A 6586-nucleotide genomic window follows, 5' to 3' on the forward strand; every position below is an offset into this window, starting at 1 on the left:
CGATTTGATAATTACATAAACAGAGTTACATGTATATAAGGACAATTATGCACAAACAGATACAAAAGGTAATGAGGGTTCTGTTCGTGAGAGCTTACAATCTAAAAGGAATGAGGTACAATGTTGCAACAAAAAGGTAAAGTGGCTGCTCATTATGGGATGGAGTATACCTCAGGTTGGAGTATGGTCCAGTCTGGCAGCTTAACCCATTAAGGTTTGAGAGTTGGGCTGTTAGGGGATATTACATAGTGTGGAGATTGATCCAGGTGCATAGCTGGTCTCAATGGGGTTAGGGTGGGGAAGTGAGGAGGAAAAAAGGCAAGATAGTTCAAGTGTCTGAAAGCTGGGGGAGTCTTTCATAGTATGTGGTAAGGCATTCCAGAGAGAGTGGGCGATGGGAGAAGTCCTGTAGGGGAGTGTTAGAGGGGTTACTAAAGCAGGAGGAAAGACAAATGTGGTGGACAGAATATAGGTGGCGTTTAGGGATATATTTGAAGATGAGGGCTGAGATGTAAGGGGGAGCAACCTTGTTGAGAGTTTTGTAAGTCAGAGCTAGGGTTTTAAGTTTGATGCTAGAGAATATGGGAAGCCAGTGTAGGGATTTGCTAACGGGAGCAGCAGAAGTGGAGCAGCAAGTGAGATAGATGAGTTTCGCAGCAGCATTTTGGACGGATTGGATTTGGGATAGGCGGATAAGAGGAATGCCAACTAGGAGAAGACTGCAGTAGTCAAGGCTGGACAAGATGAGAGTGAATTCAAATTTTTGTTGCATTATGAGTGAGAAAAGGATGTATCCAGGCAATATTTCAGAGGAAGAGACGGCAGGATTTAGTGAGGGAGTGAATACAAGGAAGCAAGGATAGGACAGAGCCAAAGATGACCCCCAAGCAGTGTACTTGGGGAGTCGATGAGATTTTGATATTATTGACAGTTAAGGAGAGTTTGGGTGTACGGGGAGCTGTGGAAGGGGAAAGAGTGTTAGTTCTATTTTGGACATTTTAATCTTCCGGTAACAGTGGGACATCCAAGAAGAGATTGTATTGTATTGTATGTCTTTATTTATATAGCGCTTAGTAGTAATACATGTGGTAATCAAATAAATAACAGATAATATAAATAACAGATCATGGGAATAAGTGCTTCAGACATAAAAGTAACATTTCGGAAGAGGAGTCCCTGCCCCAAGGAGCTTACAGTCTAATTGGTAGGTAGGTAGAACGTACAGAGACAGTAGGAGGGAGTTCTGGTAAGTGCGTCTGCAGGGGGCCAAGCTTTATGTATCGTGTTCAGAATATCCACAGTGCTATTCATATGCTTCTTTAAGCAAGTGTGTCTTAAGGTGGGTCTTAAAGGTGGATAGAGAGGGTGCTAGTCGGGTACTGAGGGGAAGGGCATTCCAGAGGTGTGGGGCAGTCAGTGAAAAAGGTTTAAGGCGGGAGAGGGCTTTAGATACAAAGGGGGTAGAAAGAAGACATCCTTGAGAAGAACGCAAGAGTCTGGATGGGGCATAACGAGAAATTAGGGATGAGATGTAAGGAGGGGCAGAAGAATGTAAAGCTTTAAAAGTGAGAAGTATGGAGTGTGAGATGCGGGATTTGATCGGAAGCCAGGAGAGGGATTTCATGAGGGGAGATGCTGAGACAGATCTAGGAAAGAGTAGAGTGATTCTGGCAGCAGCATTTAAGATAGATTGTAGGGGAGACAGGTTAGAGGCAGGAAGGCCGGACAGCAGGAGGTTACAGTAATCAAGACGGGAGAGAATGAGGGCCTGAGTCAGAGTTTTAGCAGTTGAGCAACAGAGGAAAGGGCGTATCTTTGTTATATTGCGGAGGAAAAAGCGACAAGTTTTAGAAATGTTTTGAATGTGAGGGGCGAATGTGAGAGAGGAGTCGAGTGTGACCCCTAGGCAGCGTGCTTGGGCTACTGGGTGAATGATTGTAGTTCCAACAGTAATGTGGAAGGATGTAGTAGGGCCAGGTTTGGGAGGAAGTATGAGGAGCTCTGTTTTAGCCTTGTTGAGTTTAAGGCGTCGGAGGGCCATCCAGGATGATATAGCAGAGAGACATTCAGAAACTTTGGTTTGTACAGCAGGTGTAAGGTCAGGTGTTGAAAAGTATATTTGTGCGTTGTCGGCATAGAGGTGATAATTAAACCCAAAAGATGTTATTAGGTCACCTAGAGAGAGTGTGTACAGAGAAAAGAGAAGAGGTCCCAGGACAGAGCCCTGGGGTACCCCCACAGAGAGATCAATAGAGGAGGAGGAGGTGTTAGCAGAAGAGACACTGAAAGTATGATGGGAGAGGTAGGATGAGATCCAGGATAGAGCTTTGTTCCGAATACCTAGAGTATGGAGAATGTAGAGGAGAAGAGGGTGGTCCACTGTGTTAAATGCTGCAGAGAGGTCGAGTAATATGAGCAGAGTGTAATGACCTCTGTCTTTGGCAGCATGGAGGTCGTCAGTTATTTTAGTGAGGGCTGTTTCGGTGGAGTGAGCAATGCGGAAGCCAGATTGTAGAGGGTCTAGGAGAGAATAGGTGTTGAGAAAATGGAGCAAGCGAGAGAATACAAGACGTTCAAGGAGTTTAGAGGCAAAAGGCAGGAGGGAGACAGGTCGATAGTTAGAAAGACAGGTAGGGTCAAGTTTGCTGTTTTTGAGTAATGGTATGACTGTTGCATGTTTGAAGGAGGATGGAAAGGTTCCAGAGCAGAGGGAGAAGTTAAAAAAGTGTGTGAGCGTAGGGATTATAGTAGCAGCAAGAGGTTTTAGGAGATGGGAGGGAATGGGGTCGAGAGGGCAAGTGGTAGAGGGAGACGAGGCGATCAACAGCGACACAGATTGCGGAGAGACAGTTGCTGACACGGGACAAGAGAGAATGGAAGAGATCAGGGGAGGAGAGGTAAATTTGGGTATTATTGGCATAGAGATTATATGGAAAGTTAAGAGATTGTATTAGTTCACCAAGATAAAAGGTGTAGAGTTAGAATAGCAGAGGGCCAAGGACAGAGGCTTCCAGACCACAACAGAAAGATGTAGTGAGGAGGAGGAGGAGACCCTAGAGAGAGAAATACTGAAAGAGGTAGGATGTGAACTAGGCGAAGGGTTGAATTATAGAGGCCAATGGAGTGGAGAGTTGACAGGAGAAGGGGGTGATCAACAGTGTTGAAGGCAGCAGGGAGAACCTGGAGAATTAGTAAGGAGAAGTGACCAATAGACTTAGCTGTGAGAAGGTCATTGGCCACTTTTGTTAGTGCTTGGAGTGTAGAGAATGGAATTCAAATTGCAAGAGTCAAGCAGGGAGTTGGAGGAGAGAAGTGGTCCTATTTAAGTTGCTCAAGTAGCTTGTAGGCAACAGGGAGAAGAGAGTTAGGCTGGTAGTTAAAGGGTGTAGCTGGATCAAGAGAGGGTTTCTTTAGAATGGGCGTAATGAGTGCATGTTAAAAAAAGATGAGAATGTGCCACAGGTGAGAGAGGGGTTAAAAATGTGAGTTAGGGTGGGGCTTAGAGTACAAGTGAGGGAGCAGAGAAGATGTGGGAGAATTGGATCCAGGGGGCAGGTTGTAGGGCAAGATGATGTGAGGAGCACAGAGACCTCATCCATAGTCACATGGAGGAATGAGCTGAGGGTGGATTTAGTTATGTGACTGGAGGTAGGTGCTTGTTAAGCTTGACATGGAGAGATGTCATGTCTGATTGACTTAATCTTGTTTGTGACGTAAATGGAGAGGTTTCGAGCCATGAGAGTGGAAGGAGCTGCAGGTTCAGTTGGGCAGAGAAGGGAGTTAAAGGTGTACAATAGGAATTGAGAGTTAGAGGACAGAGTTTGTATGAGTGGAAAAAAGTAGCTTTGAAGATATTTATTGTATCTGCCAAACACAGTCACCATGGGTAACGAATTCCACATTTGAACTGCCCTTACTGTAAACAAAGGTGTGTGACAGAAAAGGTACTATGGCGCTCTCTCTGACTGTAGAAGAAAATAAACAAGGATCTGATATTGCCGTAATAGAGGGCCCCTGCATGCACACCAATGTTGGTACTCTACTGCGGAGTCCAATGTCTGCAGCTCAACCCTAAAAGGATCTTTCCATGATCCTCAATGAGATGCATTAAAGAGGGAGAAATATGGGGAGCGCAGATCAACACACACAAATGTCATATAAAATATAATATACAAAATGCAATCACACTGGTGGAATGACTAATGAAATAACCAAGTCACCAAACACCTCAAGAAGTGCACAAGGGTTAGGGTGAACCACAGTCAATGCACTTACTTTGGTGTAGTCGGAACCGGGTGGATAATAGTGCTGGTATACAGAAACTACTCACACCGCCATGTGTGAGTAAAAGGTCCTCAGAGGCTTCTTTACTTTATCCCTCTGTCTGTGAGGCTTCTGCTGGGTCTCCAATTCAATACTCCCAAAGGTGGAAACTGTAGGTCCACCCCGTCACTGGATGGTCTCCCATGGTCAAGCAAGCTACAGAGAGAGTGTGTTGTAAAAATAAAACATATAATATTTATTTACAAAGCACAAATACACACTCACATGTAAGCATCACCACGTTGGCTTCAGCAAAGACAATACTGGTTGCGGCACCAAACATTCGCCGCGTCCGGTCTCCAGTCTTGGAACCCAAAGCTGGAATGCAATCAGGACGGACAACTACGGAGGCATCCGAGGGTAAAAACTGTCCAAGGAATTTGAGCAACGTGTTTTGCTGATTGGTTCAGCTTCCTCAGGCTCTGTAGATCTGTGTGACTTCCCTCTGTCAGTTTAAATACCCTCACAATGTGTTCAGAAGGACACCAAAGCTGCAGCAAATCTTCTGATAACATATATGGCTGATAGTCACTCCTTAGAAAACGAATGATAGTACCTTAATAACTGAAGCACCAATTTCTTGCCCTCAGGCTGGAATGTCTTTGTACAAAAATGACTCATAATACATAATTCAAAAAGGTTAAAACTATAAAATGTTTAAAACGCAGTGTCATGTTCTATATCAAATACTGGGAGTATATCCCCTGATATTGGAAACCTTTATTAATAAAATCAAAACTGCCCTTGAATTAAGGACCATAACAACAATTCCCTCATACCAAAAAAACACGCAGGTATGGATTGAATCACTAAGAACCCTATACTCTGGTTCATGGACTGGAATAACATAATAACTAAAATAAAACAGAATTAATGAGATCTGTTATATGGCCTTTCAAAACAGGATCTTTCTGAACCAAGTGCCAGTGTTTCTAAATTATATTTTTGATTTTACTGGCATCCTTGTTGAATTTTGTTACCAATGGTACGCTAAACACATTGCTTTGTACTTTTGCTCAAGGTATCAACAAATCTTCCTGTTTAAGAGTAGTTGCTCTAGTTAATGCTTTATCAATCAGAACTGGATCATATTTTCTTTCTAAGAACCGGTCCTTGAGAATTTTGGTCTGCTCTTTAAAGACCTTGTGGTCTGTACAGTTTCTCCTTATCTGTTGGAACTGACCATAAGGGAGATTGTCGATCCATTATCTATGATGACAACTCGTGTCTAGTAAATAATTATTAGAGTCAACTTTTTTAAAAAAAAAAAAGGTTTTGATTTTGAGAGTATTGTTCTTGACATAAATTGTCAGAGCCAGGAAGTCTATCTCTTTTTTACTCCACTGAGATATGAAAGACAAATTAATCTGGCTGTCATTTATATATTGTATAAAGGAGTTGAGTTCGTCCTCACTACCCCTCCAAATGAATAGCACATCATCAATGTATCTTCTCCAGAGGACCAAGTTCGCACTAAAGGCATGTTCAGACCATATCCTGTCTGTTTCTAAATTTGACATAAAAATATTAGCATAACTAGGTGCAAACCTGGTCCCCATTGCAGTGCCCCATTTCTAGAGGTAATACACTTTCTTAAACCAAAAAACATTGGTTTGAGTACAAATTTTATAACCTACATTAAAAAAAATCCCTTTGTTCGTGCTTAATCATAGGGTCTCTCAATAAAGTTTTCCTTATTGCTACAGAGAGGTTATGTAGCAGCTTACCAGAATAAAATTCTCTTCCCATTGTACTTCTGAAAGAATATTTAAAACCTGTGTTGTATCCGTAAATGGGATCTACGTACAGATACATATTTCTGCAAATATACGTCAATGTATTCGGAAAGGTTTGCGGTCAGGGAACTGATCCCTGAAATGATGGGCCGTTCTGGGTTTTTTTTCTACATTTTTGTGTATCTTTGGTAAAAAATAAAAAATTGCCATCACTGGTTTTTCTCTCAAAAGGTAGCTAAATTCTTTGTTCTGCAGAATCCCCAGTGCTTTTCCTCTGTTAAGAATGAAAGACAACTCACTCTTAAATCTATTTGTTGGATCAGTGTTCAATATCTCATAGGTGACTCTGTCTCTAAGAATCCTTTCTCCCTCATTTAAGTAATAATCTGTATCCATAATAACTACGCCTCCACCATAATCAGCTTGTTTTATGATTATGGATTTGTCCTCCATTAGTTTTTTCAGGGCCTCTTTTTCTGGTTTACTGAGGTTGTCTTTATATTTACTTTTTGTTTTGGATAATTTCT

At 42.2% G+C, this 6586-nt stretch overlaps 1 protein-coding gene across 1 annotated transcript in view; it reads left to right on the forward strand.

The window, feature by feature from the left end:
* SHISAL2B (shisa like 2B) overlaps positions 1–6586 on the forward strand; it is a 117294-nt gene that overhangs the window by 104463 nt on the left and 6245 nt on the right. The window lies entirely within an intron of this gene.

The sequence above is a fragment of the Ascaphus truei genome, chromosome 1 (assembly GCF_040206685.1).
Source record: "Ascaphus truei isolate aAscTru1 chromosome 1, aAscTru1.hap1, whole genome shotgun sequence".
NCBI lineage: Eukaryota > Metazoa > Chordata > Amphibia > Anura > Ascaphidae > Ascaphus > Ascaphus truei.